The sequence below is a fragment of the Lepidochelys kempii genome, chromosome 4 (assembly GCF_965140265.1).
Source record: "Lepidochelys kempii isolate rLepKem1 chromosome 4, rLepKem1.hap2, whole genome shotgun sequence".
Lineage (NCBI taxonomy): Eukaryota > Metazoa > Chordata > Testudines > Cheloniidae > Lepidochelys > Lepidochelys kempii.
In genome coordinates this window covers 25,309,971-25,337,662 of record NC_133259.1, presented here as the reverse complement: position 1 = coordinate 25,337,662, position 27,692 = coordinate 25,309,971, and the positions used below count along the sequence as shown (strand labels likewise).

Here is a 27,692-nt window from a genome sequence, read left to right as displayed (position 1 = left end):
AAACAGGTGAAGAATACCTGATGGGCTTCCCTAGAGATGGAGAGGGGAGAAGTGGCAGCACCAAGGTTCAGACTTCCTTTTGGCAAATATGGGGTTAGTTTTCCATCTTTTATCCCCACCAGAGAAAAAAATAAAGAGGCTGGGATACAGCATGCCCCCTGTTTGCATCATCGCTACTCATTTCAACTAATTTGCAAGTCTCTCCAAGTTAGGGTTTCAGCTCTGAACTCCTTGTCCATGTTATCATTTCTCACAACCTACCATTAACATTCTTGCCCTCACACCCACTGTGATCATTCCTGTACTGTATGAAATGTGGTCACGAGGGCATGGTGACACCACCAAATTGGTCAAGGGGTTGTTTTTGTCTTTAGAATCTGGTTCATTCCCCCCTCCCATTTCTAAAATAGGTCCTCTGCTGAGGCTCTTTATCACGAAGCATGGCTATTCTGCTCAGCCTTGTCTTCATTACAAGTTAAGGTATTATTCATCATTATTTTTTTAATATATTTGTTCTCAACAGTGTGTTCACAGAAGAAGTTTTGAGAATCGGCTCCCTGAAGGTGTAAGCAGAAGAGAGAGACCCTGTTGGATCATCATCAACTACCTTTCCCTGCCAACGTAGGAGACAGCCCCCTGATCGAGGATACAGCAGGCATTACACTTGACTGCAGCCAATGTGCCACATCTGGATAGCCATAGGTATGAAGAATATCATCTACCTGTACATAGTCAGTATGATGGGCAATAATCTAGCATCCTTACCTACCCATGTTGAGCACAGTGTACTGTACGCAGATTGTAGTGCTATTTGTCAGTATTTGTTTTGATATAGCTTGAAAGCATCTATCCCCAAAAGTAGGCACTTGTACATTAGATCTGAAGTATCTAAAGTAATAATCATCCAAACATGAACACATATTAGATTATCCTTATAAGCCACCATATCGTGTAATTAAGTGTGCACAGCATCCTATTATTGCCTCAAATATGCCAGATGAGGAATGCAATTCCTACCTCAAGGGGCTTTTAGACTAAAGGCACAAGAGGGAACAATACAATGCACAGCTTAATGAATATTACGCAGGTGATCACTAAGTGGTGTGCCATTTCAGCTGCTATCCTACATCACGGAATGGGGGCGATTTCAATACGTTTTCCATCTACTTCTATTACTATTCATAAACTCGAGTGAGCCCTTCTCTGAAATGATGAAAAGGCAGCAGCAACTATTCAGTGTGACCTCTTTGCCTGAGAGGCTATTTCCTCTGCATCTAGCAATGGTAAACAATGGGACTAATCCTGAGGTCCTTTTCAAGTTTTTACTCATTCCTCACTGGGTCAAAACTCTCTCACACATCAGAGAAATAGAGTGTGTGAAATATATAAAAAAAAAAACAAGCCCAAAATCTCCTGAGTTTGTTAATCGAGTCACAAAGAAGAACACTCGGTTTCATGTGCTGTTTGAAGGTTTATCATTCTGACATGACAAACATTCACACAGGCTGCTGGATTAGAAATCACTTCTGGACTCTTGGGGCCAGATTTACAAGAGAATTTAGATGCCTAAAATACTAGTAGGCTTTACAAAGTCCCTTACTTGGTTAGGTGCCTCGCTACCGTTGAAGTCAACCTGAGTTGCGAGTGTTCAGCACGAAGCAGGATTAGGCCCTTGGTGATAATTGCTGGCCACTTATCAAAACAAAATGGCTCATCCCTTGCAAAACGCTGGTTATCTGAGCTGTGTCCACCAGAGAACTACCAGTAAACAGCCTGGACCAGTGAGCAGGAGTGGGATGGAGTGCAGGAAAGGAGGAAAAGAAGGAGAGGTCTGCAGTAGTACCATAAAATATATGAGCATGACCCAAAACAGTCCACTTCATCTCACTGGATTTCCAGCACACTTCAATTTTTAGCAGAACAGTTTGGAGGCATGACAATGGGAGGAGATCTCCAGCTGGTATAATGACACTTGGGGCCACTTACAACTAGTACAAGCTAAAGCAATGTCAGGATTATTCTGACTTGTGGTTGGGCCAAATCAGACCCCAGCTAACCCCAGGCTTGGGAGGAGCTTAACAGTAGCATTCAGCCACTTCCCCCTCTGGCTCTGCACTGAGAGGATCTCAGCTGTGCCTAAAGATTATATCTTTGATTTATAATGCAGAGTAGAGGAAATTAAGAATACATTAAAAAACAAAACCATTCCATCTTATTCCTGAAGACACCGTCTTTAAAGTCTGTGATATATTTTGACTCGGCATATAGAATCAATCTGCTGATAGGAATAAAGTTAAAACCCTAACCTTCAACAGGAGTGTGACACTAGCTGTCTGCAGAAAAATCCATGTGGTAAGAAAACCAGTGACACCATTTTTAAGAACAGAGCAGGAGGATAAGAGGGAAGAGGTGGTAGGAGTTAGTCTCCCTGATTTTTCAGAATACCCACCCACAGATTCTGAAAAATCCACCCTGGCCCAAGGGAAAGAGGAAGTTTCAACAAACAAAATTAAATGATTTTTTTAACTTAAACAATGGACTTTATTCGTGAACGCACTCGTGTATGTAGGTAGGTAGGTAGGTAGGTAGGGTAGCAATCAGTGCATTCTGCACTGAAATACAGCCACTGCAGTGAAAGCGTGATCCATCAGTGTTCACATATTAAAAAGACCAGGTTATTCAAAGAACAGACCTTGCTCCCAATGCATCTGAAAATTAATCTGCTCAATAAGACAGTAAACTTTACTGCTTTACACTTCATAATGATTGTAGAGTCTTTCAGCACAGATCAGTTATTCACTGGGATTGTAATGGAGGAGTCCCAATGGAAAATGTCTATTGTGTCTCATGCTGTCTTCCCCCACACCCCCTCAGAGCTGTAATGTTCTCTTTTACAGAACCTAATTTGTGATCCTCCATATAAAGGATATTATCTCATTTGTCAGTGAAAGAAGAAACATTTTATCACACTCATCAAAAAATTATGTATCAGACTTACTAACAAGTAGGGTTTTGTTGACAAATAAGACTTGTGAAAGAGCGACTATGTTTTTAAGGAGCTGGAACAGCTGCTTTTATACCTCATATAGTAGAGTTCTAGATTCAGAGAAGAGGACAAAGGTTCTAATCTCCCCTTGGATTTTTGCTGCACATCTGTGTATGGTATAATTAATTCCTACTACTGTAAATAGACCAGATCTTGAAAGGCACTAAACTTCCTTAGCTCCTATGAAGTTGGGGGGACTCAGTATTTCACAGGAGGTACTCAGCACTTCACAGGACAGCGGGAACCATACACTTTTAGTTTAGAAATGCCTTCGAAAAAATAAGGATAATGGACCAAAGCATGCAAGAAAACAATCATGGGAGATATGTACATATGAAGAAGAACTGGGTTGAAATACAGTACATCCATTTATATCTCTGGCCTCAGCTTTTATCTATTCTGGGTGCCTCAAATTGTGCTAACCTGGATGCCCTGTCAACCCCCTTCTATCACAGCCATTCTACCCTACACACTGAGCGCTCTCCCAGTTCCAATTCACCATACCACTGCTTACTCATTTCATCTGCGGTGACCACAAGTAGTGAGTCAATGACAATACATTTCTTTAAATTAAAACAATTATGTTTAGAGCTGGGCAAAAATTGTGACCTTCAAATGTCAAAATTTGAAAATTTTAGAAAGTGTACTATGTTTTCAGTCCAATTTTTGGCCAGCTACAATTTCAAAAAATTTCAAGTTTCAAAATATTGAATCCTGAAACATTTAGGGGAAAAAATGGGGAAAAACTTCCTAAGCAAAATTCAGCTTTTTATAGCAGCTCTTTCTACTTACTATGTCCTTTCAAGTCTGATTCTATTAGGACTTTTATTTATTAATGCAAGTCTTAACTCTGGCTTCAGGTGTGAAGATTAGAAAAAAACCCAATTAGCAATGGAGATTTTTTTATGTAACTGCTTTCATCTCAGAAAATCCTGTTTATTTAAACGAAAAATGAAAGAAAAAGAAATGTAGGTATAAATCAATATTAATCCTTTAGATAAATTTGTAAAGAATACCACACAGAAATGGCTTCTTCTGAGTGCTGATGTTCTCCAAAAATGCAACCTTTTGCCTGCTGTGCTTAAGATCAACCGCTTTGAAACACTGCTCTATATTGACAACTTGCAAATACTATGCCTACCTGTGCATCAGTACTGTTGTAAAGCAAACACCTTAAAACATTAGTCAGCATTCATAATTTGTCTCTCCTATGTTTTATATAATGCTGCATTCTTCTCTAGATGTAGCTAGACACACAGACAGAATGTCCATCTTCAATTTGCAGTGATTTTATCCCACTCCTGGATTTCTGGAATCTTGTTCTCCACATTGATCTATAAGAATTTTGAAAACCCAGGGTGCTGTGAATGTGTAAAGTATGTTTATTGCCACTACAAGAATTGTAAAGGAATTAAGATAACAAATTCTCTGAATACCTCTCCAGAACAGCATGTTTCAAAGAAACGGGAACCAGTCTTTGTGCAACCCTCATTAGCACTTTGGACAGCTTCCCCCAGAATTCAAAGGTACCTGCAGCTCTATTCGTTATTGGACACCACAACCCTTGTAGGGGTTGGAAGGGGCTGTGCTGCAACAGCAGCCCTTCAGAGGAATTCTGGATGACACGCAGAATTTCTCCAGTAGCTCTAGAGCAGCGTGTGGTGGAGTGGCAGCTCCTCCATCTTTCACAGTGGTGCTGTTCTGTAGGCTGGCGTGAAACAGGGGGCCAGGGCCCTGCCTTTACTCGATCCCCTTTGGAAAGGCTAGCACTGCTGGCTGCAGTAGCCTGGATCAGTTAATCTACTCCCTGTCCTGGTTGTAGAGGGCCCTTTTGCTGGGCACAAATGGGTAAGGAAGATTCCTCATGCTCTTCCTCCATCTTGCATAGCTGCACAGAGGCAGCTGGAATGAGGCCTAAAATGTGTATAATGCTCATATCCCCTCCAGCCATTACTAGAAAGATGTGAGTCTATTTATACCGAAAAGCTTACATACAAAAGTATCTACTGGTAAACCTTCCACTGAAATTCTCTCCAGGAGAGCTAGTCAAAGCTATACAGGTTCTATAAAGTTTGGGCAGCTGTCTGCTTTCAACTGCCCCCCGCCACCCATTTTTCCTCCATGTGATATATAATATAGCTTCAGGAGCAATTCTGGTTATAACATTATGGAAATGTGGCCTAGCTGGTTTTTATTTGAAAAGTTATTTCATTGCATCTCACTACAGATTTTCTCTCAACCCCAAGGAGTATGTAGCCCTTTTAAGTGTCTCCCATGCTGGGCTGATATTAGGCAATGCTTTATTTTTAGATATTTAACAGTCCTGATTACTCTATTTAAATTACACTGTTAGAAATGTAAATGACTTTACTTCTTTCTTCTCTTACTGCACAAGCAAGTCTCTTGTATCTTTTAAACCTGATTGCTCATATTTCATCTCCATTCACTTAGCCGATCCTGATAGATTAGTAAATCAGACAACTTGGAAACAGTCGGAGCTACATAGAATTTGGATCCTATTCTATAAAACTACCATTGACTTCAGTGGTGTTGTTCTTGGTTAACACCAGTTTGTGAGATCAGAAGCCGGTTCTTAAATGTTATTGTGAACCCTTCATACAGCTTTAGTGCTAGTTAGTACACCTCTTACTCACAGTAATGAGCATTTGCTCATGGAAATAGTCCCGCTGTCTTTAATGGACCCACTTGCAAGAGTAAGTGCTTGCCAGTGGGACTAAGATGGACTGCATATATGAGTACTTAAATCTTATTTGATCAATAGATTAACCTGTTGTTGACTTTCATTTTACCTGTCCTTGTAAGTGGAAATAAACCTGTCCCATTATGACAGAGGTTAGGAATCAGATTGTTCCACTCACATCCAATGTGACGTCATCCTTTTATTTTTTCTTGTATAGTAATTAGGACTAGGTGGACTGGACAATTTAAGAAATGACATTAACTTTTGCCAAGTACTACAAACAAACCAAACCCAAGCTCAGGCCCATCACTATGGAAAGGTAGCAGGGTACTTCTCCAATCCTGTCTCACCAGCTCCTCTCTGACCCTGGCATGCTCTGAAGCCTCCTTGATTCAACTGAGGAGTACCAAGTGGCAGCTGCTTTCTCTACCCTGCTGCTACAGCCCAGTAGCATCCCTGCTAGTCTATTTATACTGAAAAGCTCACATACACCTACTGTGTCCCTGCTGCATTGGTGTGAGGGAAAAGGAAATTAGTTTCTTTATTTGCCCCCCGCCTACTTCCCATCCGGCTTTGATATTGGGACTAGCGCCTGGAAGGGGAGCAGGATCAGTGCTTTGCAATGTCCAAAGTGTAGCCAGGCAGGAGGAGGAAGGAAAGGAAGCCATCTTCTCCCTCAGCCTCCACCCCACTCCAGAAAGAAGGTTCAGAGATAAGTTGGAGGGCAGGGAGCATGGGATGAAATTGCTATAGGGTGGAGGCACTAAGTCAGTTTTCTGGGATAGGGTGAGGCAGTGATTAGAGTCATGGAAATTCTACCAGGTGAGGAGAGATGGAACAGACTGGACCCGGTCAAGACAGATAAGAGACCAATGAGAGGTCATAATAGAGGTATGCAAAAAAAAAAAAAAAGTGCCCCAGTTCCAGGGGAGAGGGGGCACGAGACAGCAGTCACAAAAAGCCCCCAGCTTCTTTATCACTGCTTCATTATTCTCCATATTCACTCCCCGCTCCAGAATTCGTACATCCCAATACGATAGCTATGAAATATATGGTCCGTTCTGCATATTAGGCCCCATGCTGTATATAACTGAAATAACGAGGTACTACAAACAACAGCTTATACACCGTCTCTGCATATCAGCTCATTTAATGAGAGGCATGCAACAGTCCCTGGTGCTTTACAGACTGTGTCTAGAAAGACCATCATCTTGTCAGTGCAGAAAAAAATCTGCTTCTCCGAGCAAACTGAATCTGCTTATCAGCTGCAAATAGAAGCCTTGAGCCTGGCAGTTTTTCAAAGAGTGGAACTGGTGAAAGGTGTTTCTAAATTACATCTGAAACAATCACTTGCTTTGAAGTTCTGATATGTCATGTTGTGCTGCCAATCAAGATATGCCACGAGCACATCTTGTTGCATCATACCATGTCTGGCATAACCAAAACAAAGCCTTATACAACATGTGCTTGACAGGACTGAATTAAGTGTCACCACACTTCAAAAAACAAAAATATCTTGAGAAGGTGCTAATATTCTGAGCCCTTATTTCAGTAGCAAATCAAGGCTGTGTGAGTAAGCTTACCTGGCAGCATCCTTAAAATAAAGTACACTCTCTCTACTTTTTCCTTAAATTTTCACGTACCCCTTCATCCTAAGGCTCGAGCATTTTCCCTTTTGTAATCAGTAGCTGTATCACAACACAAACCCTGCTTTTGACAGAGAGATGGCAAGTACTTGAAGAATGTACTTCCGCTATGTAACCCGATATTTGAGGTGAGAAGAGTAGGCGCTGAAGATGGAGGATTGGGACTGGGCATCAGATTTAAGGCCCGCAAGGTATACTGTGATCTAGTCTGGCCTCCTGCATAACACAGGCCAAAGAACCTCGCCCCGTAATTTCTGTATCAAGCCCTTAACTTCTATATGAGCTAGAGCATATCTTTTAGAATGATATGCACTCTTGATTTAACAATTTCAAGTGATGGGAGACTCCGCCACATCCCTAGGTAGTTGTTATTGGTCTTATTGTAGTGCCTAGGAGCCCTAGGCAACAAACCAAGATGCCACTGTGTCAAACACTGTACAAACCACAGAACAAAGACAGTCCCTTCCCCAAAATCTTACACTCTAATCATAAAATGAGAAACAACAGATGGGCTACAAACAGGGGAGTACAAGGAAACAGTGAGGCAGTATTTGTCAACAAGATAGGTAGTGGTCTCATCATACCAGCAGCCAAACATTGTCAAGTATTTTGTAGGCATCATGGCAGGGCACAATTTTAAAGAGGGATTTAAAGGAAGATAATGAGATCGCTCTGTGGATGGCTACGAGGGTGTCCTCCCAACTGTGAGGGACAGTAGGAGAGAGAACACAAAAGTACTTGTTTGGAAATTTAACAAGTGGGCAATGGGTGTTGGTATCTTGGGCCAGTTGACTTTGATTCTGAATGAGAGAGTATAGATAGGGTGGGAATAGGTAGTGAACAGCCTTGAGAGTGAAGACAAGTGGCTTATGTTTGATACAATAGAAAAGAGGGAGCCAGTTAATGGATGCCAGGAGGGGGATGACATGACTGAAGCAATGGACTCGGAAATTATCTTTTCAGCAACATTCTGAATGGATACATGTGGGGCAAAACTGCATTTGTCAAGGCCAGAGATAACGATGTTACAGTAAGTGAGATGTGAGGTAATGAAAACTTGACTGAGCATTTTTGCTGTGTGAAGGGATAGGAAAGGCTGTACCTTAGAGACATTATGCAGAAAGAATCTGCAAGATTTAGATGTAGCCTGGATGTGAAGACCTAGAAAGAGGGCAGAGTCCAAGTAGCCACCCAATGATTGAGGAAGGAGGTAGCAGGAAGGATTTCTGGGAGAAGACTAAGGGCTCTATTTTAGCCATGTGGAGCTTGAGCTGATGGCTAGACATCCACGTGGAGGTGTCAGAGACACAGACTGAGAATTTAGTTTGGAAAGAAGGATGCAGGTCTGGAGTAGAAAGGTAGACTAGTGATTCATCACCTTAGACATAGTGGTTGACATGGGTGGCGGGTGGAGCCCCCCTTCAGGGAGGCTAGCCCCTGCTCTGCCCTTTCTGCCTGCTCCCCCATGGTGTGAGCTCCCCATACCCTTTGGCCGGAGGAGCCCCAAGCTGCCTTGAGACTCCCTCACCCTCCCACCCAGAGGAGCCGCGAGCCTCCCCCCCAAGAGGAGCCCCAAGCCAGCCAAAGCCCTGAGCCCCCCACAACACACCTGCTCGGAGGAGCCCCCAGCCAGCCGCCCCTCACCAAACCCCAAGCCGCCCAGAGAAAAGCATACATCTCTATTCTCCTCAGCCACCCCGGAACCTGCATGGGGCATAATAAATCAAAAACTTCCCCCCCCAAACCCCGCAACCAGGGGTCTGGCAGCCGCGGCAGCGCCAGGGGAGGCTCAGCTACTCCCCTGGCCTATTATCCCTACCGGCCATAGTGATTGAATGTGTTTGTGGGTAAGATTACCCAGAGAAAAGGTGTAGAAGGTGAAGAAAAGGTAACCAAGGATAAGACATGAGGAACCGCCATGGAAAGTTGGAGGTAAGTTATTCCAATAATTAATTCCTTCACTTAAAAATTATTTCCAGTTTGATTTTCAATATTGCCACTCCCATGCTTTAAAAATTTATAAATTAGGTGCTAAAATCTTGAATTTTAAAAAATTAAATTAAATGGTTTTTTTCTCTTCTGTGGTTGGAGACTTTAGGGTTCACATTTTTAAGCCCTGCTCTGCAGCTCTGAGGGCTAGAAAAAGAAAGTCCTGAGATTCTCAAATGATAAGATGATTTCAGAAGTTGGCTTTGAGAAAACCCCCCACATTGTGGAATCTGCATTAAAATTGCAAGCCTTGGCAATACTAGATTTTGTGTAGCTTCAACTTTCAACCATTGGATCATGTTAGGCCTTCTTTGCTAGATTAGAGAGTCCTCTTCTATCAGAAATCTCTGCCCCAGATAGGTACAATTAGATTGCTGTCAAGTCACGTCAACTTTCTCTAGGATAAACTAAATAGATTGAGCTTCTTAAGTCTGTCACTATGAGGCATGTTTTCCAGACTTTGCATCATTCTTGGAGCTCTTTGCTGAACCCTTTCCAATATTTCAACATCTTTTGTGAAGTATTGGAAAGGGTTCAGCTAAGAGCTCCAAGAATGATGCAAAGTCTGGAAAACATGCCTCATAGTGACATCAGAACTGTGCACAATATTTCAGTAATGGTTTCACTAATGTCATATACTGAGGTACTACCACCTCTCTACCCCTACCTGATATTCCTGTGCTTACACATCCAAGGATCACATTTGTACTTTTAGCTACAGCAACACACTGGGGGCTCATGTTCATTTGGTTATTTATCATTACCCCTAAGACTTTTTCAGAGTTATTTCTTTTCAGGAAACCATTTCTCCCTGGTTATGAGTATGACCTCCTTGTTTTGTTCTTAGATGTATGACCTTGCATTTAGCTGTTTTAAACCTCATGTTGTTCAAATAGCCCATTTTACCAAGTGATCCAGCTTGGTCTGTACTACTTACCTGTCCCCATCATTACTTAGCTCTCCACCAATTTTTGTGTCATCTGCAAGTTTTACCAGCAATGATTTTATATTTTCTTCCAGATCATTGACAAAGATACTGAATGGCATTGGACCAAGAACAGATCCCTGTGGGACCCTCTGACAGGGTATATCTACCACACGCTGACCCAGCAGGGGTTAATTGCTCACTGTGGGCTGAGGAGGCCACACTCCTCTGCCCCTGCTGGCCATGCTCAACCTGGAGACAGGATATAAGAGGAAGCAGCTCCATTCAGTTGGGCCAGACTGCTGAGAAGGAAGGATGTGCATTGCAGGCTCCCTCAGAGGAGCTGCCAGAGCCCCAGACCACGGAGGCCAGACATGCCGAGTCCCAGACAGATCCCCAGCTGCCTGCAGAAGCCAGAGAAGGGATTGAGCCTTCAGGAATTTCGCTGGTCGACGACCCCAGAGACCCGGAGGGCCCATGGACTACTGCATTGGAAGACAGGTAGGAAGTAGCCCAAGGGAAATAGACATTGATCTGGTTATAGGACCGGGAAATAGGCCAGTGTGTTTTGGCAGATCCCCGCTGACCCAGTGGTGAATACAGTCACCACTGACAGGACCCTGGGTGGACGCAGTGGAATAGGGAGGGCCTGGGTCACCCTACCTCGGCCACCACCTTCCTTGGGCAACTAGGCCCCGCAACTCCACACAGGAGGGCAGCTATAGGGACTCTGGCCACTGGGCCATGCTGCCCTGAGAGCAAGGGCAGCCCGAAGGGACCCGCCCCAGCTCACCTCCGCCTCCCTGGGCCTGAGCACGAAGCTGCCGCTTGCTTCTCAGCCCTCTCCGGCTTCTTGCGCGAACAGCTGATTTGCGGGAAGTCGCGGGGAGGGGTGCGGAGAAGCATAGCGGGGCGGCGCGTGCAGGGGAGGAGGTGGAGCGGAGGTGAGGTGAGCTGGGGCCGGGTAGGGAGTTGCCGGTGGGTGCTCTGCACCCGCCAAATTTTCCCTATGGGTGATCCAGCCCCGGAGCACCCATGGAGTCGGCGCCTAAGGTGCCACTTTTCATGTGATCGGTGGGGGGAGCGGTCGCTCCCCCTACTCCCCCCCAGCTACGCTCCCCCGCCCCTAGGAGCCAGAGGGACCTGCCAGATGCTTCCTGGGAGCTTCCCCAGGTAAGCACTGCCAGGACTCCTTACCTCGACCCCCGGCAGGTTCCTCTGGCTCTTAGGGGCAGGGTGGGCACCCACTACGGTGGCCCACGAGACCCTCCTGCCCAGTTCTGGGGGCAGACAGGGAACAGGGGAGGGGGGTGGATGGGGCCAGGGGCCGGGGGGGGGCATCAAGGAACGCAGGGGGTTGGATGGGGCAGGAGTCCTTGGGGGGCGGGGGCGGGCCACGACCCCCTCGCGGGGTGAGGAAGAAACCGGTTGTTATGATTTTGGCAGCTCATCACTGTGCCTACCCCACGACAAATACTCCCATTGGATGATGATTCTCTATTTACAAATTCCTTTTTTGCAATGTAAGAGTTAACCAGTTTTTAAATCCATTTAATATGGGTTACATTGATTTTATAAAGTGCTATTTTTTATTTTTTATTTTACTCAGAATGTCATGCAGGACTAAGTTAAATGCCAAACAGAAGTCTAAGTATATTATGTCAACCCAGTTACCTTTCTCCAATTCTTTTAATACTCTAGGGTGCAAGCTATTTGATTCTGCAGATTTAAAACCGCTTAACTTTAATAGTTGCTATTTAACATCCTCACTACTGATTACTGATAGAATAGAAAGGATTTAATTATCACTGTAAGATATGAATACATCATCTTGCTTCTTTCTGAATACAGAATAGAAATATTTATCAAATACTTCTACCTTTTCTACATCATTGATAACTGTACCATCCATGTCTAGTATCCTTTTCTACATCATTGATAACTATACCATCCATGTCTAGTACCATTAATAGAATTTTGATTTTCTTATATATTACAAAAATTCCTTCTTATTTCCTTAACTCTATTGACCATAGATTTTTCATGGATACCTTTAGCTTCCATTATCAATTGTCTGCATTCCTAACTGCTCATTTCTACTCATTGCTATCAGTTTCCCCATTTTTTCTATTTGTTATATATTGACTTTTTATTGCTGCTTTCACCTCCACTCTTAATCAGTCAAAAACAAAACAAAAAACCCTCCACCAACACAGTCTGTCTTTTATGATTGCAGAAATATTCTTTTGGAGCATCTAATTCTCCATTATCATTCAGAATTGTATGTTTAAATATTTCCTTCCGCTCATAATTGTTTTCAGCTGTGGTAAACTGGCCTTTTTAAAGCACTATGTATTTATATATTACTAGGTAGAATTATGTTCTGTTTGCTTATAGCAAATTAAATTAGACCATGATCACTAACACCTAGGCCATCATCGGTTTTTGTTCAGTGATTGATTCATCTTTATCCATCAGAACAAGGGCTAATATAGAATCACCCTGAGTTGGTTCATGAGACTTTCATACGTCCCTCAGATTGAAATCTCCCTTGATAACACAATTTTTCTTTCTACACTTTTTATAAATAGATGTTTAGAGAGGTTCTCATCCTATTCCCATATGTGAATTAGTGGTATTTAGCAGAGTCTTAACAGTACCCCATTCTGTGATTTATCAGTTAGTATAGTGATCCATAAGTATTCCAAGTTTTGTCATTCTGAATTGTCAGTTATTCTAAAGTAGGTAATTGTATACGTTATATAGTGTTCCATCCTTCCTCCCCTCTACCCACTCTCTTTCCAAACTAAGTTGTATCCAGTGACTTTAACTTTCCAGTTACTTGACTCATCCCTCAAACATTTTGATAGAAAATACAAAGTTGAGACCACCTCCTTGTGTGAGGTGCAAAAGTCCTGAGGCTGAACTTTAATTCAGGTCTTGTATGCATTCTTTCAAAATACCTTTTTTGTTTTAAAAAAGGTGTTCTTCAGAGCACATGTACACAACTACTTGCACGCAATAGTAGAGATGTGTCCATATCATAACACCCAGATTTGGGTTCTGGTTCATGATCATATGCACTAGAGTAGGAGTACCTCCTTATTGAACTTGGATAAATATTCCACCCCAAACTATAAATAGGCTTAACTTCACTCAAAACTCAGCCCAAGTCACCTCAGAATTTATCAAAACTTTGTGAAAATGCACAGCAAAATCTGGGTTAGTAATGAATCCCAAAACCCGGAAAGATTCCGTATGTAAAATTTTCACACAGCTTTAATCCAAGGTGGATACAACATGGAGTTTGCGTAATTTGACAGCAAAACATATATGTGGTTGGACACCAAGAGTGTCAAATTTCTTTATCTCTGTGGAAGTTGGGGAAATAAGTTAACATTCACAATCAGTTCTAACTTCTTCAAATGCCGAAATAGACGTTTAAATGACATATATTGCACTAAAAAGACTAAATCAACAAGTTAAAGCTCAAGAAGTAGATAGGATAGAATGTTTGCAGTGGGACCTTGTCTGAGATGGACATGAAGTGGCCCAAAATTGATTTTAATGCACCTTGGAAATTCTTTTGTTTAATGTTCCCAATTTGTGCATGAATGTTTTGTTTCACAGACTGTGAGGGGAGAAAAAAATTGACTGCAGAAGATGTGACAGGTTTAACTATATTTGAGGATATAGAGGAGATCAAAGCTGAAGAGATAAAAGCAGCAGCTACTATATGGGCTGAAAAATATCTCCTGAATCATAAACACCCTTAAGTACAGTGCTTCAGAATCAGCCACCTTTAAGTCAGGAGAGAGTCACAGCTGAAATGAAAGTCCTCTAGTTACAATATTTTATGACTTGCATTGGCTGCCTTTGGCTACACAGGCACCAAAATGTCTGGGATCATTCACAAAAAAACAGTAAACCAAACATTTCGACCTAGGTCAGTGGCTCTAAAATAGCCCCCCCACGAGCGGTGTTGCTTGTGGATTGCTCTGCAGAGATGGCAGTTGGCTGTGGGCCAATAAAATCCATCTTTATCAGCAAATATAATTGGAACCCCTACTGCGGTAACAACTCTGTCACACTTTTCATTAGCTGGGAACGTTTTATTTTGGGAGGAATGGGTTTCTTTTCCTCCCAGGTTTCAGTGGTAATGTATGATCCATTAATAACAAAATGTATCAAAACTAATAGATCTTTTCGGATGTTTATATATAAAGAGAGTAAGATGTAATGATGTGCTGCCAACCTTTTAATAAAGGTCTCTCTCAAAATTATTTTGCCTCTGTCCCCCCTGCAATTACATACTCTATCCCCTGCCCCCAAAGCCAACAGTTCTGTACTCTTCCCCTAAAACAATCTTTCCATTGTTTCAGTGCCCCCTCTGAATCCATTAATCCTTCCATCCCCACCCACAGCCTAGTACCCTTGACGTATTCTTTCCCCATCCTTAACATCTCACGGAAGCTCCTTTAGTGGACTTCCTTTCCTGCAGCAGCAGCAGCAAGTGATTGTCCTATAGCCTTTACTGGCAAATTAGTCGTAGTCAGGTCATCATGTGATCTTTGGCTATGGGGTGGATAGTCTCCCCTAGTCGGTGAGAGTGAGGATGCTGTGTGGAGTGAGTTTTACATGGGTGCTATTGAAGGGTCGTTGGAAAGAACTGGGATCCAGGCTTCTTCCCACGATTGACTCCTCAGGCACCAGCAGAGAGAGAACTGGGCTATACAATCTACAGTTGAGACTGCAGCAGTTTGGTCCCCTGTTCCCCTCCTCCTCCTCCGCCTGTGTTGCTCCAGCCACTGCCTCCCTACTGCCAGAGTCTTTACCCAGTGCCGTAGTCTTTCATTTTCATTGGAAAGGCTCTGGCAGCAGGATACTACTTTTAGCAGTGTAAATTGAGGAGGGACTGGTTGTATGCACAGAGAGCCATGTAGGGTACAAACCCTAAGGTTCTGGCATATTTGTGCTCTACTGACTTAAGCAATGCCTTGCCACCTACACTGCTCTTTATACCCTTGCTGGGGGTAGGATGCACAGTGTATGTACTCGACATGAGCATGCAGTGGAGCTATAGCCTTAAAGTCAGTTCTGCTATGAAAACAGACATCATCTTATTCAAGAGAACCACTCCCTTTATTCAGCATCGTAGTCCCTGATAACAAATAGGCATTTTGTTCATGCTAGTCCTGCAGAACAAGCAGTAATGGGAGAGGGAGCTGAATTCTATTTCTTCTCATGTGTCATCAACAGAATTGTTAAGTAAATTCAAATTTCAGAGTTCAATTCTTCCCTCGGTTACACGTGTTCAATTCCACTGAACAGAGTAAAGTATAAACTGAAGACAATGGAATTGCACAGGCTAAACCCGAGGACACAATTTGGCCTGTAGAATCTTTATAACTGCTGCTGAAGTGTGAGAAGAAAAGAACCCAGCTTCACTTTCAGCTCCCACGTTGATTTCCTAGGGCTGGCAATTAGAAATAATATTTTGATCTCTGTGGAATAATTACAAATCCTAAAAAAAAACCCCAAAAAAACTCAGAGTACTTGTGGCACCTTAGAGACTAGCAAATTTATTTGGGCATAAGGTTTCGTGGGCTAAAACCCACTTCATCAGATGCATGGAGTGGAAAATACAGTAGGAAGATATATATACACAGAGAACATGAAAAAATGGGGGTTGCCATTCCAATTGTAACAAGACCAATCAATTAAGATGGGCTATTACCAATCAATTAAGATAGGCTATTATAAGAAAAAAAACTTTTGTAGTGATAATCAGGATGGCCCATTTCAAACAGTTGACAAGAAGGTATGAGTAACAGTAGGGGGGAAAAATTAGCATGGGGAAATAGTTTTTACTTTGTGTAATGACCCATCCACTCCCAGTCTTTATTCAAGCCTAATTTAATGGTGTCCAGTTTGCAAATTAATTCCAATTCTTCAGTTTCTCGGTGGAGTCTGTTTTTGAAGTTTTTTTTGTTGGAGAATTGTGACTTTTAGGTCTGAAATTGAGTGACCAGGGAGGTTGAAGTGTTCTTGTCAACTGTTTGAAATGGGCCATCCTGATTATCACTGCAAAAGTTTTTTTTTTTTCTCCAGCTGATAATAGCCTACCTTAATTGATTGGTCTTGTTACAGTGTGTATGGCAACACCCATTTTTTTCATGTTCTCTGTGTATATATATCTTGCTACTGTATTTTCCACTCCATGCATCCGATGAGGTGGGTTTTAGCCCATGAAAGCTTATGCCCAAATAAATTTGTACTCCTTGTTTTGTTTTGTTTTGTTTTGCTGATACAGACTAACACGGCTACCACTCTGAAACCTGTCACAAATTCTAGTTATTCTACCTGGATAAATCTCTTTTCTTTCACAGTCTAATTTTACCTTCATGAAAATAGCCAATCCCTTTACTCACACAATGGTTATATGGACAAAAGTTGCTAAAATTCTTGAATACTTACCATTCTCCCCTCCTTCACCCTCGCTTTATGACAGTCTGCTGTTTCCCCTGGGAGTTTGCCTATTTTTGTATGAAGAGTGGGACTTTTTTGGTTTTACTAGATTTAATCAATTGCTTGATTAAAAATGAACAGATATAGTCCTTTGATCAATTAAGGACACAATATAATTACAGACATACCAATACTTTCCAAAGTCATTGTACATTATAATGATACTTTAATGATCAGGTGCATATCACACTTCAAAGAAATAATTTTTAAAATTTTTAACAGAAGCAGATTATCTATAATCCATGCAGTACTTTAAAAAGTCCTATGAGAATCAAACCTTCACAGCCCCACTGGGGTAGTCCCTCTGCAGTTGCTAGGAGAGGTTCTCTCTTTCCCGTTGCCAGTCCAGTCACTAGCAACCGCAGGGAGGCTTCAGCTTTGTGCTCAAATCTGGGAAAGGCTTATCAGTCCTACAGTGGGTATCAGAGGGACTAAAATTATATTTCCAAGTCCATCCCCCTACAAAGGATGCCCTTTCCGAAATAAACCTAGATACCTTGTTAGCTTTAGAGAAGGAGATAAGACAAAGTCCAGCGTTTCAGGCCTTAGAGTGAGCGCCAACAGAAAACTCCAAGGGACGGTTAAGCTGTATATATTCAATTCCCAAGTCCACTGGGGTATACTGACCAGTTTTAAATCTAAAGCCCTTAAACCTCTTTATGGCTGCCCAGCTGTCTTGCAGGGAAAAGCTCAAAGCCATGGTTTACAATGGGGATTTTCCAGCAAAAATTAGATCTGAGCAAAGCCTGTGGTAGCTTGGATACATGGTTATGCTATGGGAGATTCCTAAGAAGATATACGAGCTACAGGAGACTTACTGGAAAGCAATACTGTACAGTAGGAGGGGCTGAGAATTAAGCCTGTGTGTCACTCCAAGGTTTTTCACCTCCGTTATGAGATCCATTCCTCATGTCCTAAAAATCTGGCAGTGAAAATGATGATTTATTTAACTGCCTTGATTTCAGCATAACCAGAAGAGCTCCTAAAGTAGGTTATTGTGTTCACACTCCATCAAGTAAGGGTGGTCAGCTTTCTAGTAAATCTAGAAAAATCTATATTACAGCTGTAACGTGGGCAGCCACCTCACAAGCACCTCTCATGGCCACAGGTCATTCTGCAGTACCCTGCCTCTGTTTTCCCCTCTGCAAGGCTCTTAAAAAACTCATCAAGTTCAAAGAACCCCCTACTGGGGTCCAAATCATTGAGTCCTCAGGTGCATATTAACCCTCTAAACCCCAACCCCAGTTCAGTTCTTGCTCCTGATAATCCAAGACTCTTTCAAAAATAGAACACAAATTCACACAGGCTTCATCCCAGTTTCAGCTGGGCACAGCCCTGCCTCCCTGAATGACTGTTGTTCTGCTTTCCAGCACCTCCAGCTTTGAGTTTATCTTTCTCTACAGACCTTTCCAGCTGGTCCTTTGTGGTCTCTCCCCTGCTTGGACAGGGTCTCTTCCATGCATTCCTGCCAGGAGAGCTGTTCTCACTCCTTCCTACTTCTTGAGCTTTTACCCCTGCTGACTCCGGGCTCTGCAAGAGCCTTCTTACACCCTGCAGGGTTTCTACAGCTGCAGTTTCCTGAGCTTTCCCTCTTCACTACAACTTCCTGCTCCTTTTGTAGTGGAGTCAGGTGATTCCTCACGGGAGGGCGTCAGATCCTGTCATCAGGATTGGCTTAGCGACCCATGGGGCAAGCCACCCAATTACAAATACCTTTACCTAGATTTTACTTACTGGGATTCACAATGGATTCCAGTGTCTTGATTCTAAACTTTCACAGTGCCCAGTCCAAAAGGAGTAGACAAAAATGTGACTGGATGTGATGCATGATATTTCTCTTCTCTCAGAAGTGTCAGTGTATTTTATGTCACATCTAGAGAATTTATACCTTATTAGGTAATGGAAGAGAGGTATTTTTCTTTAAATTCTATATTCAAGATGTTAAGTCTATTTATAGTTCACCGGGTTTCTACAATAAAACACTTTACCTTTGTTGAGGATATTAAAGTTCTATTTTCATTTCCTAGTTGCCTTAGTCTTTCACCATTCAACATAGGTAGGTACAGAAGATAAGCCCTTCTCAGAGACATCAAGAAAATCTGTTACCTTTAAAGCAACACCCTTCAGAAATCAGTACATAGATTATGCTGATCCACTGATGTGGTTTCTTTTTAAAATTTATAACAGATGTGTCAGTAATCTTTATTTTTTTCAGAATATGCTGTGTGATACAATACGTTGCAACCCCTACTACAAATTATTACTGTATATGTTGCTGAGGTCTGGAAATATTTTGTGTTTTTAGCTATCACAATTAGGATATAAGAATTAGAGGTAAACTGTCTAATTGTCAGCAATTTCCTAGTAATACATAATAAACTAAATAATTTATTAGGACCCCACTGATTCAAGCATTGTTGATGTAATCTGTATTATGTTTGATTACACAAAGTTAAGAAATCCTTTCAGTTCAGACTGAGGCTTATGACAGATATAAAAAAGGATAAAAAGTATCTCAGGTCTGGAAAGGTCTGGGTAAACATTGGCCATGTTTGACAGTTGAACATATCTGGAAACTCCACCCATAATCACATCTATTCTGACATGAATATGGATGAAAACAAAAGAGAAAAATACGAGTAGCTCTGCTGCTTTGCACTCATGCAAAAAGCCACGAATACTCAGTGTCTGATTTCCAGTGAGGCTTCAATCTGGGCTCTGCTTGTGCAGAAGCATCTCTGCCTGTAGAGCAGCCTCCAGACTTGCTTTTCCAGTAATAACACCTGCCTGCTCAAGGTGATGAATCAGGCCCTTAGCACATAAGTGATGATTTTCATATAAGTAGGAGTTTGTTCATTGGATTCCAGGAAGCATTCCCCAGTATATTAACACTTTTAAAATGGTCACAGTTTGAACCAAAACTGTTTAATATTCTCCATTTTAAAATAGTCATCTTTCAATTGAGTTTCTCTGTTTATATTCACACTAGCACAACAGACATTACTGTGCTTTTGCATCATTATTTCTCTTTCACACTGTACAGTACGTTCTGAGAGTGTAAGCAAACCACGTCAGAAATGGACAGGAAAAGTTTCTTCTCGTAGTTCTACAAATGGACATGAGTTTGGATTAGGGCTAGCGCTTAACAGGGGCTAGCAGAATCACATGATCATAATGAAGTTTAGAAGTGTTAGCTCACTATAAAATAAATCTATGGTTGTTAAATCACTTTGGGGACTTTTTTCTCATACGTACCCCTGGTTATCCTAAAAAAAGATGTGAACTGTTGGCTCATGCTCAAATAAATTGGTTAGTCTCTAAGGTGCCACAAGTACTCCTTTTCTTTTTGCGAATACAGACTAACACGGCTGTTACTCTGAAACCTGTTAAAAAAAAATAGACCAAATTCTCCAGTAACTAACCCACGTAGTCCCACTGAAAGCAAGAATTCCTTTGGCTATAAATCACTGGAGAATTTGTTTAGTATTATTCAAATACATATAGTCACAGTCTGAGATCATTAGCCACAACCCACAGTGCTGTTTTGTTTGGAAAGTTTTCTGCTGTGTTACATTCACCCCCAACACGTACAGTTGTGTTCCCTGACTCCATGCCAGAGCCCAAAATGTTGCATCTGTATTGCATTGGATTGGCGCGTGCGCACACACACACACACACACACTTTTCATGTACTACAGAGGATCATCAACGAGAGAATTAAATGCTAATATATCATCAAATCATAGGCTTTATAGAGATCATAGAATCATAGAATATCAGGTTGGAAGGGACCTCAGGAGGTCATCTAGTCCAACCCCCTGCCCAGAGCAGGACCAATCCCCAATTAAATCATCCCAGCCAGGGCTTTGTCAAGCCTGACCTTAAAAACTTCTAAGGAAGGAGATTCTACCACCTCCCTAGGTAATGCATTCCAGTGTTTCACCACCCTCTTAGTGAAAATTTTTTTCCTAATATCCAGCCTAAACCTCCCCCACTGCAACTTGAGACCATTACTCCTTGTCCTGTCCTCTTCTACCACTGAGAATAGTCTAGAACCATCCTCTCTGGAACCACCTCTCAGGTAGTTGAAAGCAGCTATCAAATCCCCCCTCATTCTTCTCTTCTGCAGACTAAACAATCCCAGTTCCCTCAGCCTCTCCTCATAAGTCATGTGTTCCAGACCCCTAATCATTTTGGTTGCCCTTCGCTGGACTCTCTCCAATTTATCCACATCCTTCTTGTAGTGTGGGGCCCAAAACTGGACACAGTACTCCAGATGAGGCCTCACCAATGTCGAATAGAGGGGGACGATCACATCCTTTGATCTGCTCGCTATGCCCCTACTTATACATCCCAAAATGCCATTGGCCTTCTTGGCAACAAGGGCACACTGCTGACTCATATCCAGCTTCTCGTCCACTGTCACCCCTAGGTCCTTTTCCGCAGAACTGCTGCCTAGCCATTCGGTCCCTAGTCTGTAGCGGTGCATTGGGTTCTTCCGTCCTAAGTGCAGGACCCTGCACTTATCCTTATTGAACCTCATCAGATTTCTTTTGGCCCAATCCTCCAATTTGTCTAGGTCCCTCTGTATCCTATCCCTGCCCTCCAGCATATCTACCACTCCTCCTAGTTTAGTATCATCCGCAAATTTGCTGAGAGTGCAATCCACACCATCCTCCAGATCATTTATGAAGATATTGAACAAAACCGGCCCCAGAACCGACCCCTAGGGCACTCCACTTGACACCGGCTGCCAACTAGACATGGAGCCATTGATCACTACCCATTGAGCCCGACAATCTAGCCAACTTTCTACCCACCTTATAGTGCATTCATCCACCCCATACTTCTTTAACTTGCTGACAAGAATACTGTGGGAGACCGTGTCAAAAGCTTTGCTAAAGTCAAGAAACAATACATCCACTGCTTTCCCTTCATCCACAGAACCAGTAATCTCATCCTAGACGGTGATTAGATTAGTCAGGCATGACCTTCCCTTGGTGAATCCATGTTGACTGTTCCTGATCACTTTCCTCTCATGTAAGTGCTTCAGGATTGATTCCTTGAGGACCTGCTCCATGACTTTTCCGGGGACTGAGGTGAGGCTGACTGGCCTGTAGTTGCCAGGATCCTCCTTCTTCCCTTTTTTAAAGATTGGCACTACATTAGCCTTTTCCAGTCATCCGGGACTTCCTCTGTTCGCCACGAGTTTTCAAAGATAATGGCCAATGGCTCTGCAATCACAGCCGCCAGTTCCTTTAGCACTCTCGGATGCAACGCGTCCGGCCCCATGGACTTGTGTACGTCCAGCTTTTCTAAATAGTCCCTAACCACCTCTTTCTCCACAGAGGGCTGGCCATCTACTCCCCATGCTGTGCCCAGTGCAGCAGTCTGGGAGCTGACCTTGTTAGTGAAGACAGAGGCAAAAAAAGCATTGAGTTAGCTTTTTCCACATCCTCTGTCGCTAGGTTGCCTCCCTCATTCAGTAAGGGGCCCACACTTTCCTTGGCTTTCTTCTTGTTGCCAACATACCTGAAGAAACCCTTCTTGTTACTCTTGACATCTCTTGCTAGCTGCAGCTCCAGGTGCGATTTGGCCCTCCTGATTTCATTCCTACATGCCCGAGCAATATTTTTGTACTCTTTCCTGGTCATATGTCCAACCTTCCACTTCTTGTAAGCTTTTTTTTTAATGTTTAAGATCCGCTAGGATTTCACCATTAAGCCAAGCTGGTCGCCTGCCATATTTACTATTCTTTCGACACATCGGGATGGTTTGTCCCTGTAACCTCAACAGGGATTCCTTGAAATACAGCCAGCTCTCCTGGACTCCTTTCCCCTTCATGTTAGTCCCCCAGAGGATCCTACCCATCCGTTCCCTGAGGGAGTCGAAGTCTGCTTTCCTGAAGTCCAGGGTCCGTATCCTGCTGCTTACCTTTCTTCCCTGTGTCAGGATCCTGAACTGAACCAACTCATGGTCACTGCCTTCCAGATTCCCATCCACTTTTGCTTCCCCCACTAATTCTTCCCGGTTTGTGAGCAGCAGGTCAAGAAAAGCTCCCCCCTAGTTGGCTCCTCTAGCACTTGCGCCAGGAAATTGCCCCCTCCATTTTCCAAAAACTTCCTGGATTGTCTATGCACCGCTGTATTGCTCTCCCAGCAGATATCAGGAAAATTAAAGTCACCCATGAGAACCAGGGCGTGCGATCTAGTAGCTTGTGCAAGTTGCCGGAAGAAAGCCTCATCCACTTCATCCCCCTGGACCGGTGGTCTATAGCAGACTCCCACTACTACATCACTCTTGTTGCTCACACTTCTAAACTTAATCCAGAGACACTCAGGTTTTCCTGCAGTTTCATACCAGAGCTCTGAGCAGTCATACTGCTCCCTTACATACAGTGCTACTCCCCCACCTTTTCTGCCCTGTCTGTCCTTCCTGAACAGTTTATAACCATCCATGACAGTACTCCAGTCATGTGAGTTATCCCACCAAGTCTCTGTTATTCCAATCACGTCATAATTCCTTGACATCACCAGGACCTCCAGTTCTCCCTGCTTGTTTCCAAGGCTTTGTGCATTTGTATATAAGCACTTGAGATAACCAGCTGATTGCCCCTCATTCTCAGTATGAGGCAGGAGCCCTCCCCTCACAGACGTTCCTGCCTGTGCTTCCTCCCGGTATCCCGCTTTCCCACTTACCTCAGGGCTTTGGTCTCCTTCCCCCGGTGAACCTAGTTTAAAGCCATCCTCACTAGGTTAGCCAGCCTGCTCGCAAAGATGCTCTTCCTTCTCTTCGTAAGGTGGAGCCCGTCTCTGCCCAGCACTCCTACTTCATGGAACACCATCCCATGGTCAAAGAATCCAAAGCCTTCTCTCCGACACCACCTGCATAGCCATTCGTTGACTTCCACGATTCGATGGTCCCTACCCAGGCCTTTTCCTTCCACGGGGAGGATGGACGAGAACACCACTTGCGCCTCAAACTCCTTTATCCTTCTTCCCAGAGCCTCGTAGTCCGCAGTGATGTGCTCAAGGTCATTCTTGGCAGTATCATTGGTGCCCACGTGGAGAAGCAGGAAGGGGTAGCGATCCGAGGGCTTGATGAGTCTCGGCAGTCTCTCCGTCACATCGCGAATCTCAGCCCCTGGCAAGCAGCAGACTTCTCGGTTTTCCCGGTCAGGGCGGCAGATAGATGACTCAGTCCCCCGGAGGAGAGAGTCCCCGACCACCACCACCCGCCTCCTTCTCTTGGGAGTGGTGGTCGTGGAACCCCAACCTCAGGACAGTGCATCTCATGCCTTCCAACTAGCAGAGTCTCCTTCTGCTTTCTCCCCCCAGACGTATCATCTGATCCACTCTCCACAATGGTACCTGTGGAGAGAACATGAAAGCGGTTAGTTACCTGTGTCCGCGTTGCTGGAACCCGGACATTCCCCCTTCTTCTTCTGGAGGTCACATGTTCTTCACTGCAAAATTACATTGCATATCACTTTAACAAAAAAAAAAAACAAAAAAACCCACCACCACCACCACCAATACACCAACCAAAAAAAAGCTCTCAGTGCAAAGTAGAAGGGCTTTCCTTAGTTTTCCCTGGAGAATGAGCTTTGACCTATGTGCTCTACCGGGTCTTTGAGAAACTCTGCACAAAGCACTGCTGGTAAATCCTGACAAGCTTATACAGAATTTGAGTCAGTGTCTTTCACTGATAAGGGAGCCTCCCTGAAGCCAACAGAGATCACAGACCTGATATAGATGTAACATATTGGAAAAAGGCACCTTTGCTATACTGTACACAGAGTCTTTTAGATAAAAAATCTTTTAAGAGTTGAACATAAAATGAAGGCAGGCAGCCGGCATGTTATTTGCTGGAAGATGGGAAGGGCTACTTCAGAGTCATTTTAGCCTCTAGAGTAAATAGAGCATTTAAGCGGTTTTAGAAACATGTATTATATATGAGAGCAGAGCCAGTGCAGAGTATTGAATAATCCATATCTATGACTAAAAATAACAACCAGTGGATCAGATCCTTGGCTATGCACTCTGGTGGTACAAGTAGTGTAGAAAACCAGCCCAACTGGCCACCCAGGGATTCTCCTGGTTTGGGGCGGAGGGGGGGATGTCCCTGGATGGCATAAAGCTGGTGTAGCTGGCTCCTACTCCAATCCTTCCCATTGAAAAAGGGTGTGCGGAGAGTCGTAACCACGAGGAAGGGGTGTGACCAGGGTACTACAGCACTGTGATGAGCCCAGGCTGGCATATTAGCCCCTTGGGGCAATGGATAGCTTGCCCCCAATCTGCTCTAAACTACATTGGAGATGAGGAAAAACGTGTCCCAGAATTAAGTAGCTGCAAATGCTTCCTTTGCAGTTCCTCTCTTCCGCTATAGTCAACAGCTATTGTGAGCAGCTGTGGACTGAGCTCTGGCACTGGTCAGCCCCAGTTGTGCCTGTTCAGAACTATTTTGATTGATCACACGGTTATTTATTCAGAGCACGTACATTTAAAATAGGCATCAAACTTTGTGATAAATACTGTGATTGAACTTCAAGTTTCAGGCCACAGCAAATTATTAGAGAGAAGTTTAAAAAAAAGGTAGGCAGCTAAAGTGCTTATCACAGAACGCGATGGCATTCTTTTGTCCAGTGATGGGAGAGTGTCTCTGTTGTGAAGGTGATGTCACAGAGCGGATGTTTCATTTGTGAGTTCTGGGAATATTTCCCCTCTAGAAAGCCAGGCCCTGGCAATTGCGCCATTATCTGTGGTTTGACTTGAAGGCAAATCTTTCCACGGTTTTCCTGCAGGAACTGTCACAATTCACAGTTGTGATTAAACACACGTCTCATGCTGGTCAAGACTTCCCTGTGATATGTTCCGGGACTGAGTTCCTTTCCATTCTATTTTTACATGTTTGGCAATTATATGGCAATAAGTTAAACTTGAGAAATGCAGTAATGTGAAAATGAAGAAATACAGCTTTCCTGTTGAAACAGTATAGTTAAGGGAAAGAGCCAGTTTTTTGTGTGCTCCCAGTAGCAAGAGATTAGTAATAGTTAATATGAGAGAAGTGACACATGGCTTTTCAAGTGGATTATAAGGATCTCTATTAGGATGGCTGTGAAATAAACATCTTAGATATGACTTACTGGTCCAGAGGGTTCAGCAAAGAATGCTTTCTCTTATTTCTACAGGTATTTTTAAAAAGATGGAGTCTGCTGGCACAAGAATGTTTTAGAAGTAACTGCATTCACTGGTGCTCTCAGTTCTCGCACAAGAAGTCAGCTGATAATTCCAAATGAAAAACAAGTGGTGAAGGAAGGACCCGTATGCTTCTTTGTCTGTCTTGTAATACAGAGAAATAAACAAAAGAATGGTAAGGATGATTATTTACAAGGAAGCTTGTTGCCCATTAATAAAATACGGAACAATTCTGACAAACTCAATCAACTGTAATACAATAAGGTTTATTATTACCTTATTCTAGCCTTAGCAATATTTCTTTAAGTAATGAGTAGCTAGCAGCCACTTGAAGCCTAAGTTTGTTTATGCTTTCAATAGCTCCACTCCCTCACTTCCGTCCAGTCTTTCTGGTTACTGTTGTGGGTTCTTAACTACTTTTCAATTCTTTTTCATAAGGTGAGAGAAAACCCACAAACCTCAACAGTGATAACATTTTGTAACCAAGAACTCACTTTTAGAACAGGCTATGGCTGTGTATGAGGTAAGCCTCAGTGCTTCTTTCCCAGAGTTGAATAGACTATTAGCTCATTTTGTTTCACTACAATAGGATTAATTGCCCGGGGACTGATGTTAATGTGTTGCCATGAAAATGCATAGCACTATGTAGCACTTTTTATCTTTAAAACTGCTTGCAGACATTAGTCATTAATGCTCACCATCCTTCTAAATCAGTAAGTACTGTTATCCTTATGATATAAGTAGAGAAATTGAGACAAAAAGTTTGAGACTTACCCAACTCCAAAAAAAACAAAAACAAAAAAAAACCCCAGCACTGAAAGAGCTATGATTACAAATGTGGGGTTTCTGTCTCTCTGTCCTATGCACAGATCGTGCACCCCTCTGCAATTCCTTTCCTGTCACAGTTTGTCTTGAATGAATTTCCTATTTCTGGGATTCTGCAATGACAATAAATGGGAACATTTCTTTAATCTTATAGAACTAAACTTTGATTTCTATGGTCTTGTCTAGACTAGGAAAATAGGTAACATAGAAAGGCCCTAAATGTAGCATAGCATTCTAATTCATGGTAGAACTATCTACTGTATACTAATTCTGCCTTTTTTAAAAAATAAATAAATAAATAAAAAGAGCCGTACTATTAAGGAAAGAATATTGCATTTTGTATTACAGCTATTGGGCTTTGAATAAATATTTTCTCAAAATAAAATAATAGAATCACAACATTTAAGTAAGTTAGGACTTTCACAGTCAAGTCAAATGATTTATGAGCTCTCTCAATAGCTCTGCCTTACTTTGGCCAAAGGCAGGAAGCAACTTGTTTGACAGCTATCAGTCAACAGCAGATTATGAGAAACAAATATGTGCAGTGCAGTGCCAAGTGCTGGATTGTCTCTCTACCACTTGTGACATTGCCACCTTGCTTCTCTGCTGGAGAGGAAGGGTAATCTTGTGGTTATGGCACTCGACTCAGATGGAGGAGATCTAGCTTCCATTCCAAGTTCTATCTCAGACTTCCTCTGTGATAGAAGGCAAGTTGTTCATTGTTTTTGTACGTTGGTGGTACATTCCACAACCCTTGGTCTTTTTTGTCTAGATAGACTGCTCTGCAGGGCAGGGATGGTCTCTTGCTATGTGCCTATTTCGCCCTTACACAGTG

The 27,692-nt window shown here is 42.9% G+C and overlaps 1 long non-coding RNA gene across 1 annotated transcript; it reads left to right on the top strand.

Moving 5' to 3' along the window:
• On the top strand, nt 1–26,557 carry LOC140910244 (uncharacterized). Its single transcript, XR_012158495.1, has 5 exons — nt 1–93; nt 524–702; nt 10,403–10,808; nt 26,026–26,207; nt 26,471–26,557. It is a non-coding gene; the product is annotated as an uncharacterized lncRNA (long non-coding RNA).
• Nucleotides 26,558–27,692: the final 1,135 nt, after the last annotated feature.